This window comes from Nicotiana tabacum, unplaced genomic scaffold, assembly GCF_000715075.1.
Source record: "Nicotiana tabacum cultivar K326 unplaced genomic scaffold, ASM71507v2 Un00003, whole genome shotgun sequence".
Classification (NCBI taxonomy): domain Eukaryota; kingdom Viridiplantae; phylum Streptophyta; class Magnoliopsida; order Solanales; family Solanaceae; genus Nicotiana; species Nicotiana tabacum.
The window spans coordinates 1,349,584-1,368,056 of NW_027438241.1; the positions used below are offsets into that span (position 1 = coordinate 1,349,584).

At 38.4% G+C, this 18,473-nt stretch overlaps 1 non-coding gene across 1 annotated transcript; it reads left to right on the forward strand.

Moving 5' to 3' along the window:
- Window positions 1-12,474: 12,474 nt before the first annotated feature.
- On the forward strand, window positions 12,475-12,581 carry LOC142178856 (small nucleolar RNA R71). The gene has a single exon (XR_012707069.1). It is a non-coding gene; the product is annotated as a small nucleolar RNA R71 (small nucleolar RNA).
- The last annotated feature ends 5,892 nt before the right edge of the window (window positions 12,582-18,473 follow it).

An 18,473-nucleotide genomic window follows, 5' to 3' on the forward strand; every position in this document is an offset into this window, starting at 1 on the left:
GTAGTTGGGCACGGTAGCGGTTGTTGATTATTCTGATTGCAGATTTTCTCGGGGATAGCAAGGTAGTTGCTTGGCGATCGCAGCCCCTGCTCTTCTCCCTCTTATCTTCCTTTAGTTGTATTTAGCTATTTTTCAGACTATTTTAGTCTTGATATTGTCGGACAAATGGTAGTAGATGCTCATGACTAGTGACACCCCGATGTTGGGCTTTTCTTTTCCGCACTTTTGTTTTGATTTGAACTCTTTTACGAAGGTTTTTATGTTAAATAGACTTGATATCTTTAAAATAAAAATATCGGTTTGTTTTGAAAATGAGTCGGCTTGCCTAGTTCCATGATAGGCGCCATCACGACAGGGGTTAGTTTGGGTGGTGACAAGTAATGTGCTAAAAGTATGGCATTTTGGCGTCACATCACCACCCCATTCTTAACCGTTGCTCGTCCTCGAGTCAACCACCAATTCCTAGAGCACTTTTATTTTCTTTTAGCATATCTGAAGCACACCATACCTATGACTATGGTTGATAGCAATAATTAAACTTTTAGCATATGTCTTCGATACACATTTCCCTTAACTTTATGCCATACTTCAAATCTTGATTCAACAAAAGGACAACATGTTTCTAGCAATCCTAACCAATCCTAACCTCACAAACCGACTCAATATCACAATGAATTCATGGCTTGAACACTTAACATCATAGAGAAATCTAATAACATCACCTATCCCTTGCAAAATCATGTGCCCTCACAACAAGAATAATAGAGTAAGTTGAATCCACACATTCGAATCAAATGCTCAAATATATTATAAGGATTCTCATATATCAAAGAAATTCCTCACTCTCACAAAGAAGTCACATACATGCACAAAGTGCCATGGGCTTTCCTATTATGTAAATCTTAACTAATGTAGGCTTGCTCGATCTAAAATCAATTAGGACTTTTTATGGTTGTAATGTTGGCTTAAGGACGGGTAGGATAAATTTAGGAATAGTGACTAACCCTCCCAAGAACTTTAACACATCACACAATAAACTTTAAGCGCAAATCCTTCAATCAACTTTAATTTCACAAATATTATCACCCTCAAAAATGTTTTCTCTTTCTTTAAGCGCCACATTAATTCATACACACTAACAAGGACAAGATATGCTTATTTTCCTTTGCTATATATTTTTTTTTTCTACACCTTCCTTCTAGTGGTGTATTCCTTACAATACAAGTGCACATTTAATTCTTTCATTGGTTCCACTCAAAATCCACCCAAGTTTCATCCTTACTTCTTTTACCACTCATTTTATAATCAAAGTGCTTTAAGAGGTAAAAGGATTAAAACAATGATAATTAAGAACAGAGGGGTATAAGCTTGTAATGTGATTGCCAAATAAAAGTTTATAGGCTCAAAAGGGTTGATTAGGGATAATTTTAATTGTGGTAAGTATTAATCTCAAACAAATCAAAGAAAGCCTAATATCATTTTTCAGATCGAGCAAAACATAAAATTTTGCTTCAACTCACATGTTGTGCAAGTTCTAGACTCTAATGCAATGATACAGACTAAATAATTTCTCACCACACTTGGTACATGACTCACTAAGGACGGTTCCATTCCAATTCTCAAACAATTATAAGTATTCACGGAGTCACAAAATATTAAACATTAAGCACAAAGTGACACAAGCCAAGAAAACGAGATATAGGCGTTAATAAACATGTTATCTAACTCAACAAGGCATCATAAGCAACTTCAAACCATAGGGAAGGTAATACACATGCTAGAGCTTAAATATGCTACTATCAAACAAGTCAAAAGGACGCCTAAAATTTTCATCTTTTTTCTTTTATTCCCTAAATCCTAATCTACTCTAAAAATATAAAAAATAAAAACTACTACCCGGTTCAATTACATCCCATGAAAAAGAAGCGAGGTACAAAGAAAAACCAATAGGGATTATTACTATCTAAAATAATAAGAATACATATATATATATATATATATATATATATATATATATATATATATATATATATATATATATATATATATATATATATATATATATATATATATATATATATATATATATATATATATATATATATATATATATATATATATATATATATATATATATATATATATATATATATATATATATATATAAGTACAGTCATTTTATTTTTTTTTATTATTATTAAATAAGGGAAAATACGAAAATAAAATAAACATTAAACAAACAAACTAATTAGTTTATCTAATATTTACAAATGACAGATAATACCTTCCACCCCACACTTAGATCATGCATTGTCCTCAATGCATATATAAATTCATAAATACAAAAATATGTAAGGAGGTCGGAAAAAGATTCCCTGATCAGACATCGTCCTCGCCCTCATCATTGAAGGCTCCATCTGCAGCTTAGGGCTGGCCTAATGGCCAAGCAAGTAAAGTCGTTGCTTAGGGCCTCTTATTTGTAGGGGCCCCAAAATTTTCTGATATTTATTGTATTTGTCCATTTATTTTAATAATATAAAGTATTTGAAAAGAAAAAAATGCAAGTTTCAAGGAAAGGGGACGTTAGAGAACAATTGGAAAAGGAATATATTTTGGGAATTCATGCCATATGCCTGAACATTCCACTATGTTGTCTCATTTATCTACCATTATTATTATAAATGAGCCCACATTCTTTATCTTTTTTTATCTTTCTCTACAAAGCCTTCTCTACATTCCAAATTTCCAATCTCATTCAGTTACTACCTCAAAATAAAAGAGAACACAAGTACCAACTGTTTGATTTGTTCTCAAATATTTTGGCCTTACATCAAGAATTTTGAAGTAGCGAAAGCTTATCAAATTATCTATTTGTTGTCTTGTTGAATCATGTTTGATCATTCTATATTTTATTATTTGCATCTAATTTTTAATTGTTTTGGATATATTTTATTTGTAAGTATATATTGTCTTTTTAGTTATTTATTAGAGTTGTAATATATCAACTAGAAAATATGAATCCGGATGTTCAAAACGTCAAAAAAGAAAAAGTATTGAAACTCTAGTACAATCCCAAAAAGGAGCACTTAATAAATTTATAGCGAATAGTAAAAATTCTAAATCAGAAAATGTGGAAGATTTTATGATAGATGAACAAATCACTAATATAATTGAGATAGACAATAATAAAATTCAAGAAGAAGAGGAAGGAGGAGAAGTTGTCGAGAAACCTAACATATATCCTCAAGAAAAATAAGAAGTTCTAAATAAGTTGGATAATTATACTCTCAGGAACATATATGATCCTAGTCAATGGACTAGTATAGATACAAAGTTGAGAGATCTATTAGTAGAAAATGGGCCAATTAAAATTACTAACATAGATTTTCCAAAGGATAAATTCTTTAGATAATTTTCTACTACAAATTATATTCAAAAATTGGCTAATGGAGAAAGACATGAAAGAAGATGGTTAGTTTACTCTAAATATTTGGATAAGGTATTTTATTTTTGTTGTAAGTTGTTTAATACGACTTCTAGCTTTTGTAGCAGTAAATTAGCTAGTGATGGTAGTAATGATTGGAAAAATATAAGTGTTAAGCTCAAAGCTCATGAAACATCAAAAGAGCATATTATTAATATGGGAGCATGTATTAATTTAGAAATGAGATTTCACAAAAGTAAAACAATTGATAAAGATGTTCAATAACAGATCAATAAAGATAGAGAGCACTGAAAAAATGTATTATCAAGAATTATTGCTGTGATAAAAACTCTTGGAAAAACTAATTTGGTATTTAGGGGGAAAAATGAAAAGATCTATCAAGAAAGTAACGGAATTTTTTGAGTCTAATTGAAATGATTGCAGAATTTGATGAATCATGCAGGAACATGTTCGCCGAATTAAGCATGATGAAATTCATTATCATTACCTTGGACATAATATACAAAATGAATTGATAAATTTATTCTTAGTGAAATTAAGAATAAAATTATTGACAAAATTATAGAAACAAAGTACTTCTGAATCATACTTGATTGCAACCTAGATGCAAGTCATCAAGAACAATTGTCTTTTATATTACGGAGTATCGACATCACTGTAACTCCAGTAAGAATTACTGAATATTTTTTAGAATTTTTAAAAGTTGATGATACAAGTGAAAAAGGTCTTTTTGAAGTTATTGTAGATGAGATAAAAAATATTGGATTTGATATTGATAATTTAAGAGGACGAGGATATGATAATGGATCCAATATGAAGGAAAAACACTAAGGAGTGCAAAAAAGATTGCTCGACATAAATCATAGATCTTTTTATATACCATGTGGTTGTCATAATATAAATTTGGTACTTTGTGATATGGCTAATTCTTGTACCAAAGCTATATCATTTTTTGGAGTAGTACAACGATATATTCACTATTTTATTTTTCTACTAAGCGATGGAAAATTTTAAAAGATAATGTACCTAGCCTAACTCTTAAATCATTATCACAAACGCGTTGGAAAAGTCGTATTGAAAGTATTAAATCAATACGATTTCAAACTCCACAAATAAAAAATGCTTTATTGAAATTAGTAGAAGTTAGTGAGGATCCAAAAACTAAAAGCGAAACTAGTTGTTTAGCAACTTATGAGTTTGAAAATTTTGAGTTTTTACTAGGAATGACTATTTGGTATGATATACTATTTGCAGTTAATTCAGTTAGCAAACATTTACAATCAAAAGATATGCATATTGATGTTTCCATAAGTCAACTTAGGGGCTTGATTTCTTTTTTCAAAAAATATAGAGAAGAAGGATTTGCAACTGCCATAAATTTTGCTAAGAAAATTGCATATGAGTTGAATATAGAATCTGAATTTCGTAATAAATGTGTAATATATAGAAAGAAACAATTTGATGAGAATGTTGATAAGAAAATTACAAAATCTCTTGAAGAATCTTTTAGATTTGATTACTTCTTATACATAGTAGACCAAGCTATTTTTTCACTTCAAAGTGGATTTGAACAATTTGAAGCGTATGAAAGTGTTTTTGGATTCCTATTTAGTGGAAAAAAGTTGAGATCTCTAGATGATGAGAACTTAAAGAAAAATTGTCTTAACCTTGAATGTTCTTTGAAACATAATAGTAACCCTGATATTGATGGTTTAGACTTATTTTATGAATTAAAAGTTTTAAGGAAAATAATACATGTAGAAGATGATACTCTAATCGATATACTTAATCCTATAAGAAGACTTGATTCTTTTCCAAATGCTTATATTGCTTATAGAATAATGTTAACAATTCCTGTAACAATTGCCTCAGCGGAAAGAAGTTTTTCAAAATCAAAATTAATAAAATCTTACTTAAGATCAACAATGTCTCAAGATAGATTAAATGGATTAGCTATATTATCAATTGAAAAAGAATTATTAGAGGAAATCGATTATAAATAAATTATTAATAATTTCGCATCTCAAAAAGCTAGAAAAATAAATTTCAAATAAAATTATGAGTTTTCTTCCACAACAAAAATCTTAGGGGGCCCTTATTGAAGTTTGGCTTTAGGCCACAAATATCATTTAGTAGCCCCTGCTGTAGCTATCCACTCGTTATCCGCTGCTCCCTCCTCAACATCATCATTCGTACCTACATAAGTGAACGTTCCTCAATGATAAAGCATATGAATCAATTCAAAACATGGTCTTGCGATCCCACACTTAAGAGTTCACTATATGATGGTCAACCATTTTGAGGTTACTCAGACTTCACCTAATTATTTTAGCATGAGAATAAAACAATCGCAAAATGGTGTTTACCACAATTGCTATGCATATTGCTACTATTTATCCCGCCTAAACTTGCAATTTGGAGTGTTGCAATGCAACAAAGCATTAGTCATTACAATCTCGGAGAGAGGAACTCCATTTGGGCCAAGAATGTCTTTGAGGCATTTCAACAAACACTTAGCGTGCACTAGTGTTGTCAAAGTGGTTGTATAGATGAGAGATCGCCTCACCCTCCCCAAATATGCTTGGTAATTTCATGTTATCACCCTTGTACCCAACAACAATACCAATCCTATGGGGTTTATGGGATTAGGGCGAGCAAGCACATTGTTGCTATGACGATATACCCACAAGTTGTTGAATTCGCATTACTTAACTCTTGACAAAGAAAAGAGTTAGAAACAAACCTTAAATGATTAGGAGGATTAAAGTGTTCTTCAAATGAGGTCCAAAGTGATTTAAAGAGATGATGAGGAAGGTCTTCAATGAAATTTGTATGTGAGGGGAAGGGAAAAGGGACGAGTAGTGTATTGTGTAGAGTGAGGTGTGTGCGTTTGTGTAGTGTTTTAACAGAAAGAAGTTAGAAAACAAAGTGATATAAATAAGTTAGAAAACAAAGTGATATAAATAAGTTAGAAAACAAAGTGATATAAACAAGTTAGAAAACTAAGTGATGTTTTAATATAAACAAGTTAGAAAACTAAGTGATGTTTTAAAATAAACAAGTTAGAAAACTAAGTTTAAAAAAATATTAAAACACATTACCTGGCGAGGCGAAATACTAAGCAATCTTAGACGCAGGCGACGCGAGCTTCTTATCGCACGGCAATGCTGGCGACGCTAGGGCTGCCGCGAGGTGGACCTCGCTACAACTCATGCGATGTGAGGTCCATAGCGAGCTGATTTTCTGGCTGGGCGAGGTCTGGTGCGAGGTAAGTTTGAAAAGCAATGAAAACTTACCTCGTGATAACCCGAGCGAAGCGAAGCAAACGCGAGCTGGACCTTGCGATTACCCGCGCGATGCGAGGCTACTCTTGCTGGGCAAGCTCCCAAGCAAGCACTGGAAAGTAGGATGTGAGGTTCATGTCGATCTATGAAGCTGAGCTTTTACAGCGAAAATGCGGAATGGCCAGTGAAACCAATAGCGAGCAAGAACCATTTCTGGCAACGCAAGAAAAGGAGCATGCGAGGCTATCTCTAATGCATGCGGAGAACCCGGCGATGCGAGATCACAACAAGAAACTTTCCTGGCGATGAGAGATCACAGCGAGAAACTTACCAGGCGACGCGACCTCATTAACGAGCTATGAAGAAGGAGACGTGAGGCGTAATGCCAGGATTTTTCTCGCTATTTCCCTTGCGACGCGAGGCTGCTCAAGATTGATCTCGCAATAACCCTCAATGGGCGAGCTCTATAGCACGCTAAAGACTAGGCGACACGAGCTTGAAATCACGCTGGACAGCAGGCGATGCAAGTTGTGCCACAAGATGAAAAGTTTGCTACGCGAGGTTTGCTTCCAGGTGCGTTGTGCATTGAACCGGGTGTCGCGAGGTATGCAGTGTTGTTTGGAGCATATGCATGTAATTTTTATTTCGTTTTGTAAACAACTCCAAGCGCCATAATTTCCATCATGCTCCATTACCTGTTCAGACACCAAGATTAAATTTAAAACTTGTTAGTGCATAAAACAAACGAAAATTTATAGTTAAGCTAAAATTAAGTACGAATTGGGTTGCCTCCCAATGAGCGCCTGATTTAACGTCGTGGCACGACGCATGCGATCAAACTTAAGGTTCACTCAACAATTGAGGCTCCTTCAAATGAATCACCGATACAACATTTTCCTCATTCATGCCAAGGTAATGTTTCAACCTTTGCCCATTAACTCTAAACTTGTTCGTTCCATCCTAGGATTCAATTTCTACGGCTCCACTTGAGAGTACTTGCACCACTCTAAATGGTCCCGACCATCTAGATTTTAGCTTTCCGGAAAATAGTTTCAATCTTGAATTATACAACAACACGACATCTCCGGGTTTGAAAATCCTCTCTTGAATATGCTTGTCGTGCATGATCTTCATCCTTTCCTTGTACAGCATGGTGCTTTCAAAAGCATGGTAACGGAACTCATCGAGTTCATGAAGTTTTGTGACTCTACTTGTACCAACGACCTCCATGTCAAGATTTAATTGCCATAATGCCCAAAAAACTCTATGTTCTAGCTCCACCGGTAAGTGACATGCCTTTCCGAACACCAATTTGTACGGTGATATACCAATCGGAGTTTTGAATGCAGTGCAGTAGGCCCATAGTGTATCATCCAATTTTTTTCCCAATCAGTCCTAGTAGCATTTACAGTTTTGGTCAAAACACTCTTGATTTCTCTGTTTGACACCTCAACTTGACCACTTATTTGTGGGTATACGGAGTGGCAACCTTATGGTGTACACCATATATTTCCATCAACTTTGCGAAGGCTCGGTTGCAGAAGTGAGTTCCTCCATCACTAATGATCGCACTTGGACTTCCAAATCGGGTGAAGTTATTTTTTCTTAGAAAAGCCATAACTCCCTTCGCATCATTTGTTGGGAGTGCTACAGCTTCTACCCTTTTTGAAACATAGTCCACTGCTACTAGTATATACTTGTTGATGTATGAGCTAACAAATGGTCCCATAAAGTCGATTCCACATACATCAAATACTTCCACTTCTTGGATTGGGTTCATGGGCATCTCATGTCGACGGGAAATATTCCCCGTCCTTTGACACTCATCACAGCTCTTTACCCAAAAATGTACATCTTTAAACAACGTCGGCCAATAGAAGCCCGACTCCAAAACTTTAGCAGTACTCCTCTAAAATGACCCCCATAAGGCAAAGCATGACATGCCTGCAAAACAGAAGCTTGGTCTATCTCGGGAATATATCTCCAGATCATGTTATCAATACAAATCCGAAATAAATATGGTTCATCCCAGAAATACATGCGACAATCACGAAAGAACTTTGTTTTCTACACAGAAGACAATTCATAGGAAATAATACCGCTTGCCAGGTAGTTTGCAATGTCTGCATACCATGGCGCTTCCTCAAGGCTCGTGGCTAACAGTTCATCCGGGAAAGTATCCGTGATATTTTCCACCTCAACCTTCGTTTCAGCTCCTTCAAGCGTGGACAAGTGATCGGCAACTTGGTTTTCTGTCCCTTTTCGGTCATGAATTTCTAAGTCAAACTCTTGTAGGAGTAGAACCCATCGAATCAGGCGCGACTTTGCTTCCTTTTTATCAATTAGGTACCTGAGAGCAGCATGGTCAGTATAAACAATTACCTTCGAACCTATCAAGTAGGACCAGAATTTGTCAAATGCGAACACCACTGCTAGCATCTCTTTTTTCTGTCACTATGTAATTTAGTTGAGCGCTATTCAATGTTCTACTTGCATAGTAGATTGGATGCATGATTTTATGTTTTCTTTGTCCAAGTACTGCTCCCACAGCATGGTCACTTACATCACACATCAGCTCAAATAGTTTCTCCCAGTCGGGTGCAACTATGATATGTGCAGACACTAGCCTCTTCTTCAATCCTTCGAAAGCTACCCCGCAGTCATCAGAAAATACAAAAAGGGTAATGTTTTTCAAGCAATTTACACAAAGGGTTAGCAATCTTGGAAAAATCTTTTATGAACCGCCTATAAAAACCGATGTGACCAAGGAAACTTCTTATTGTCTTGACGGAAGTGGGTGGTGGCAGCTTCTCTATTACATCAATCTTGGCGTGGTCCACCTCAATGCCCTTACTTGACACTAGGTATCCCAAGACTATACCTTCCGGTACCATAAAATGGCATTTTTCCCAGTTTAGCACTAGATTAGTCTCCATACATCTCCACAACACTCTTTTAAGATTTCTAAGTCAATCATCAAAAGAGTTTCTCACCACTGAGAAATCATCCATGAAAACCTCCATTATTCCTCTACCATATCTGTGAAGATGGCCATCATGCACCTTTGGAATGTGGCGGGTGCATTGTATAGGCCAAACGACATTCTCTGAAAAGCATAAATTCCATATGGACATGTGAATGACGTTTTCTCTCTATCCTCCGGGGCGATAGATATTTGATTGTACACCGAGCATCCATCCAAGAAGCAAAAGTGTGACTTCCCTGCCAATCTATCTAGCATCTGATCATTGAACGGCATTGGGAAATAATCTTTTCGGATGGCCTTGTTCAATCTTCTGTAGTCCATGCCAATCCGCAATCCCGTGACTATTCTTGTTAAGATTAACTCATTGTTCTCATTCTGCACAACAGTCATCTCGCCATTCTTTGGCACACACTGAACTGGGCTAACCCAATTGCTATCTAAGATGGGAAAAATAATTCCCGCATCTAACCATTTGATCACTTCTTTCTTTACAACTTCCTTCATGTTAGTGTTCAACCTTATTTGATGTTCTCTAGAGGAATTGTGCCCATCTTCCAATAGAATTTTATGCATACAGAAGGCCGGGCTGATACCCTTAATGTCTGCAATGGTCCAACCAATTGCATTCTTGCACTCCTTCAACACCTGCAAAAGTTGTTCTACCTGCACATCTAACAAACCAGATGAGATAATAACAGGTAAAGTCGAATTAGGTCCCAAGAAAGCATACCTGAGGTGAGATGGTAGTGGTTTCAGCTCCAATTGTAGTGGTGCTTCGATCTATGGCTTGGATGGAGGGGTCTTTATTTCTTCTGAGTGTAAAGGCTCGAATTTGAGCTCTCTTTTCCAATACCCTTGCCCTTGAAGAGCCAACACCCATTCCGCTAAGTCCTCACCATTTACTTCTTTTAAGTTCATAAGGCAGGCTGTTAGAGGGCTTTTGCATTAAGTGCCTCATCATCTTCATCCATGATTACATCCACTGTGTCTAACAAAGAGCAATTTGCAAACTCACTGGGTTGCCGCATAGACTTCTACACATTAAATGTTATTTTTTTATTATTCAGCCTCATTTTCAGCTCCCCGTTTCACAATCAATCAGAGCTCTCCCTGTGGCTAAAAATGGACTTCCCAAAATTATGGGGATCTCCTCATCAACCTTGCAGTCCAAAATGACAAAATCTACTGGAAACACGAATTTTCCAACTTGCACAAGTACAACGTCATGTATACATGAGGGCCTTTTTATCGTTCGGTCAGCTAGCTGCAGTAACATGGATGTGGGCCTTGCTCTTCCAATGCCTAGCCTTTTATAGATAGACAATGGCATAAGATTTATACTTGCTCCCAAATCACACAAAGCTTTGGCAAATGCATAGCTACCTATGGTGCATGGAATTGTGAAGCTTCAGGGGTCAGATAACTTCTCAGCAATAGGTCTTGACACAACAACACTATAAGTTTGTGTCAACATGACAGTTGCCAAGTCTTGGAAGTCTAACTTACGAGACATCAAGTCCTTCATCATTTTTGCATAACCGGGCATCTCCCTCAAAGCATCAATTAGAGGAATGTTTACCTGAATTTGCTTCAGCATTTCCATGAATTTTTCGTGTGCTGTTCATCCTTCTGATATTTGGCCAACCTCCGCGGTAAGGGTGCCAGAGGTCGCTTCTTTGTTGTAGCTTGAGTTAGATCCTGCTCAGGCACTTTTTCTAATGCCTTCTCCTGCACTTTATCAGTCTCCTCCACAACCCTTTTTTCTTTGTTTATTTCCTCATGGGCTGGTTACACTCTTACTTCTGTTAGCTCAGTTGACTCATCAAACTCGATTGGCACTGTCAAAAGTGTTTCAGATGACTGGCTCTCACGAGCAATTTCCTGCTCTAAATCAAGATCTCTACCATTTCTCAGGCTCACCGCCATAAGTTGATTCGGTCCCTGCTCCTTCGGATTGACATGTGTGTCTGCAGGTAAAGTCCCTTGGGGACGATTATTCAGAGCCATAGATATTTGCCTTAATTGAATCTCAATACCTTTTATCGCTAACTCATGTACTTCCACCTTCTCTTGCATTTTTCCATTAGACCCAATCAGTTGCTGCAACATTCCTTTAATTTTAGATAACCCATCATCTTCTCTCACTAGCTGTTGTTGTTAAGGTTGTTGATAACTATCTGTTGATTATGCTGACTGTACCCATGTTGCCTTTAGTAATGTACTACTTGACCCTGTGGTTGCATAGCTCCAGGATTGTTGGTGTTATTGTATTGTTGATGTGCTGGTCTATATTGTTGATTTTGCTTCCCCCAATTCTGACCACCTTTCCTCTGGCCTCCATAGTTTCCCACATAGTTCATGTTCTCTTGATAGTTCTGGTTGTCACTTTCACCACTCCATGAACACACGTATGGTTGGTTAATGCATGGTGTACATAATCCCTTTTAGTCATGTCAACTATGTGTACCTGCTTCAGGCCTGATTCATCAATCTTCTTGCTGAGGATATTCATTTGTGTCATCAGAGTAGCCATATTCTCGATTATGGAATTGTTTGGGTCCAATGCTACTGAGTGAACTATAGGGGTGATTGTAGTGTCTCTTGTCATCCAGCCTGAGTTTTGAGCCATTTTATCTAGCATGACTTTACATTCTCTAAATGACTTGCTCAAAAATGCTCCACCTGCTGAAGCATCAATATTGGCCATCAAATTATCTGCCAATCCCTAGTAAAATCGTTGTCCCAACATCTGATCTGGAACGCCATGATGTGGACACTTAACCAGCATACCTTTAAACCTCTCCCATATTTCTTGTAATGTTTCAGCTGGTTTCTTCCTGAAGCTCAATATTTCATCAACTTGCTTGGCGGTCTTATTTGGTGGGTAAAACTTGTTCAAAAACTGCTTGACTAATTCCTCCCAAGTAATAATGAAATTTATGGGGAGCGAATTAAGCTAAGTCTAGGCTTCTCCTGTCACTGAGAATGGAAACAATAGCAGTCTTATTGCTTGTGGTGTCATATTCGATTGTCTTTGCGTGACACAAATTGACAGAAAATTTTTCAGATGTTGTTGTGGATCTTCAATGTAAGACCCGGAAAACAGTCCCTTGTTTTGCAGCAAATGTAGCATGTTTTTTGTGATTTTAAATGACTCCGCTTGTATCTGAGGGGCTGCAATTGCAGTTGTCAAATTTTCAGCAGTAGGTTGTGCCCAATCATACAAAGCTACTTCTGGCACAAAAGGTGTCACACCCTCATTGTTCGGGTCATTCCAATTGTTTCTATTGTTTTGATTATCCAAAGTGTCACCCATGTTTGGTTCAATTTGTTCTCTTGGGTGATGATGTTGTTTGTCTTTCTTGTTTGAAATATTTAATGCCTTGAAAGTTTTCTCAGAATCCAGTAATGCTTCAAACAATTCACCAGTTCTTGAAGAGTTTATAGGCATACACCTATAACACATAAGACCACAAACGTTAAAATTTCAATATAACGAATAAAAATGGACAAAATTGACTAAACTAATAATCCTACAAATTCTTATAGTTGTAATTAGTAACACTGTCGCTTCCCCAGCAACAGCGCCAAAATTTGATCACGCCCAACTATGCCTTATAAAAAGGACTAAGAGGTCGTTGCAAATATAATTCGGTTTACAAGTCCAGAGTCGAATTCCACAGGGAAATAACGTGTTAATTACAACTAATAGTTTTGCACGAATTCAAGTAATCAACTTTCAAAAATATTATATAACAATTTGAGAGTTTACTAACTAAGATCAAAGTAATTAAAAATGTAGTAATTTATAACTAACAAGGTAAATATTGTAGACAAGATTTGGAAAAGTCTAAGGTTATGATTTCCCCTATTGCCGGAATCTTCCCCGCTACGTTTTTTATAAATTCGCCTAAATATTTTCTACCTATCGTGAGTACTTTAAGTGTCGTAGATCTCTATCGAGTAACTACTATAATTTGCTAGACGTATGCTCTCGAACTACGCTAGCTGACACTAATATACCACTCACGACGATCGCACCAAGGCTTTGTTATATCAAATCCCGCCTTTAAACCATCCGTATCGATCTCTCAACTACGTAAGGAGTGATGTTGTTCAACAACTACCTAAATGAGAACTCTCTCTCGAGTAATATATACACTAAATAGGCTCAGTTAATTGAGAGCTCTTCAATTAAGAACAATGAAAATGTAGTTGAACAAGTAGAGAAATATTAAAGACAAATTTATATTAAATGCAGTAAAGAATCATCCTCCAATAGGTTCCATCAAACCTTAGATAAGAGAATTTAGCTACTCATAAATACAACAACAATCAACATAATGTTAAAAGATATAAAACTACAAAGTAAAGAGATAAAGGAGGGGAAAACTCGTTTGATTCTTGCTCCACAGTGCTTGACAACCTATTTCTTCTCCAAAGTTATGTCCAACCCTAGAATAACTCATTTGGGGAGTATTTATGTCAATCCCCAGGTTTAATTTTCTGGTTTGGGTCTTTTAATCCACGACGTTTAATTACCGTGCTATAGACCTCACGAATCCTAGTCTATAGTGCGGTCTAAACCTTGCTGGGTGAGCTCTGTAGCGCGGTATAAACCGTGATGGGCGAGATCTGTAGTGCAGAATAAACCGTTCTAGATGAGCTATGTAGCATGGTCTAAACCGTGCTAGGCGAGCTCTGTGCTAAGCCTGGTCTATAGCACGGTTTGGATACTTGATGCTTTTGTGCTCTTTTCTTGTATTTTTGTCCTCTTTTTGTGCAATTTTTATTTGATGATTCCTTCCGATGTTCCTACACATAAAACAACACAATTTAGCTTAAATAGCGCACAATAAATCATTAGACCAACAAAATATAAGGAGAGTAATGTGCCAAAAGTATAGCATTTTGGCATCACATCACCCAGATATTGACTGTTTGCACTAGCCTTGCTCAGGCGATATATGTTCAGGGCGTACCATCCACTTCTTAGTCCAGTGGAGGAACTCAGTCTCCTGCCGCCCATACTTCAGAGCAGGTGGTGCAGGGACCTCAAACACCGGGGGTACTACCAGCCCAACCGGATGCGGTCGCTCAGGCCCAAGTGGGTCCTATTATGAGTGATGATAAGAAGAAAAGACTAGAGAGATTTGAGAGGCTCAATGTCATGGGCCCAAATCCTTACATTGGGTAGCGGCACCTGCTCGCCCGTGCGGCGCCTGAAGTTCCCCTCGCTGCAGGCCAGCCTGTTTCCTATCCCAGGATTCCCAAGCATAATCTTGTGCCTGTCGGTGAGGCTTGCCCATAGGCTCACCCCAACTTGTGCAGCCCGTAAGATGCCTAGGCCCTTGGCCCTACACATGTCGTGGCGCTTCATCTTAGGATCACAATCCATGTGCGCCCTGGGGGATTGGCTTAGGACATGTCTTGTCCCTCGCCCAAGACTCAGCATCGCTCCAGCGTGCACAGCCCAATCCTCAAGCTTGACACTCGCCTAGTGCATCCGCGACTAGCTCTTTCCTCGCCTGAGTAAGGCAACCTTTAGCCCTTGGCCATTGGCATGCGCGTCTTTCGTGCCATGCCCATACATTGCCCTCGCGACACGCTTTCATCCCGAATAGTGCAGTGTCGCCCCACAACTGCACCTTTAGGCCAATGGACCCTTGCTTGCATGGTTGAACCCAAGCGATGCTCACAAGTCGACACATGATGGCCCTATGATAGGTGCGTTAAGTATCCAATCGGCACGGAGGTCTCGTTCCAACATTCGGCAGCCCGCGGGGCTGGCCATCCCACACATCGAGCCTCCAGCACCACTTTGATGCCCAATGCTAGCCCGAAGGCGTTGCAACGTTCATACGAGTTCCCAAACTCGTATGGATACCTTTGGCACTCCTTTAAGTCATCTAGGCAGGCCCTTGAGGTTGCCCCCAAGGTAGCTCGTTCGATATGGCTTGGTGGCAGCACGTATGTGGGAGGCAGGTCGGAGCTTTCATCACCTATACCCCCTTATATATGCTTACAATTAAAAAGCCCAAGTTGCCCGAGTAGACAGTTCTACGTCACACCATTAGAAGGACCTTTTCTCACCAGTTCTTGGCCAAAATCAGAACTCCAAAGTGCGAGTTGTGACATCCTCCCATACTCATAATGTCATCTTCCCTGATGACACATCATGGCTTAAGACATCCCGGAGTCTGCCCTCTCAGGTATGCTCATTTCAGCTCCCTTTGTCTTGTGGGTTGGACTTCCTCGAAGTCCTTTCTCAAAAGGAGTTGTTCCCCATGCACTTCTCCCCCAAGTATCTTCCAAGCGTGCCTCTGCACTTCACCTCATTTCGGTGTTCACTTGGAAAGTGCCTCCGCACTTCCACCCTGTGGTGTCTCACTTTGTGATTGACTCACACTAGTCAATCACACCATGACCCTCACGGTCTTCATGTCCGTCTAAAGATTTCCTTCACAGGTTAGCACATCAATGTGCTCTTCTGATGCCGCTCCCGTAGCCTTAAGATGCCCTTGGCATGGCTCCCGTAGCCTTTTGCTCCCATAGCATTAAGACGCCCTCTTGGCATAGGTCCCGTAGCATTCCGCTCCCGTAGCTTTTAATTTCCCTCACTACCTTGAAGATGTGTTCGCTTCCAGTCCCACGACTTCACCCATATGCCTCTTGCATAGGCGGGATCCTCCCACAATCAATGTGGAGGATACATCTTAGCTCTGTCGTCCCACTCGGCATTCGGCCAGCATTTGGGATGACCTTTGGTGAGTACTACATTCCCAAAGTCATAGCATCGCCGCATTTCCGAACAAAGCTCTTTGTTTTCTAGTTGTCACTTCCTCAGCAAGTAGCCAATGCTCCCGGTAGTACTTCAATACTCGCCCTATAGACATGCACCCTCTTGGTCCTGCTAGCACGGCTTCCCAGTTCGGTGTGCCTCGCACCTGGACACTCACGGTCCCTAATAATTTGACATACTCCTTTCCAGAATGATGACACCTTCTAACTTGGAAACTCGCCCAATTCCGAAGCTTCACTATACCCTCAAATTCGATTCCTCACCTTGGCAATGCCCTCAGGCAACCAGCCCCTCTGGAGTCTGCATACCCCAAGTGAGTGCATGTACCTATTGAAAGTGTGTATTGAGGGCTGAGAGCCGAGAGTATGAACTGTTGAGATGAGTTGAGTGACTGCTGTCTTGAGAGGATGTACGTGCTTTTATTTATTGTTGCACTTAGTTGTTATCTATTGTGGTTGTGAAATTTCTGGAAGATTCATATCTGTTTCACTTGAGCTCGAACTGATTTGACTTATACCACCGGATTTGAAAGCATGTTCATCCTTTACTAAAAACCTTTGAAATGATCTGTATTTTTTTATAGCTTGTCATTTCTTCTCAGTTCCTTATTTAATTATGTTACTTGCTGAGTTGGTTGTACTGATGCTACTCCATGCACTTCATGTGCAGATCCAGGTGTGTACGGTTATGATGGTCGTTGAGTTCGTGCGCGAGCTGATTATCAGAGACTTATGAGGTAGCTGCCGGCATCTGTAATCCTTGTTTCTCCTTTCGTATTATCTTTTCTCTCTTGTATTGGCATTTGACACTAACTATAGTAGACTCTTGTCATGACTCAAAATCCAACTAGTCGTGATGGAACCTAACTCAACCCGCTAGGTAAGTCAACTTTCAACTACCCAATTCCAATAATAATTATTAAAGCAATTTAAGTAAATAAAGGTCTTAATCTTATACATTTTCCCATGAACTGGTAGTACAAATCATGAGCTTCTAAGAATAGAATTTACAAAACTGATATGAAATAATACATCATATGTCCGAAATGTACATGAATAGATTGTTATAAATCTAAGGCTACCATGAACAAGAGGCAGCTACAACCGGAACGCAGGTACATCTTCGAATCCGGCAACCATCGAGCACAGCAACAATAACAACCAACATTTGCACGTAATATGCAGAAGTGTAGTATCAGTACAACCGACCCCATATACTGAGTAAGTAACAAACCTAGCCTTAGGTTGAAAGTAGTGACGAGCTTATACCAAGGTCGTGTCCACCACCAAATACCAAGAATAGTTCATAACAACATAAAGCAAATAATACAAGAAGTAACTCAGAGATAAGATGCACAGCAAAATCATGATTTCCAAAAATAGTTCTGCCCTTTTCAAGTACATCATTGAAACCCAAATCATTTACCGAAGTTGCCAAAAATATGAATAAGTTTGAAAACAATAATTTTTTCCAAAAATCCTTTCAATAATAATAAATAAGATATTTTATTTTCTTTCCAGATAACCAGTGTAAAACAAATGCATCACTATGCCCATCTGTCAACATGTGTGAGAAACTCATGAATGATGTAATACCATACAACATGAGAAAAAGACATCTATATGCCTGTATGTCATGTGTGCATGTCAATGTAATGTATCTCAGAGATGAATTATGTACTCACACTCTAAGAGTACTCAATCTCACTGTCTCACACTTTCCACTCATCATGCTCAACCACTCGGTACTGTATATGGCCTATACGGCCCAGGGAAATACATCCCAGAACATATACAACAGTGACTATAAGTCACCCAGTACCGAGGAAAAAAGGGCAATCCAACCGTGTGGAAAAATCCATCTCCAGGTAGTAAGTACTTCGGATAAATCCATGTCCAGGGAAATCCATCCATCAATAATATTATCCGCGCTCACTGGGGATGTGTTACAGACTCC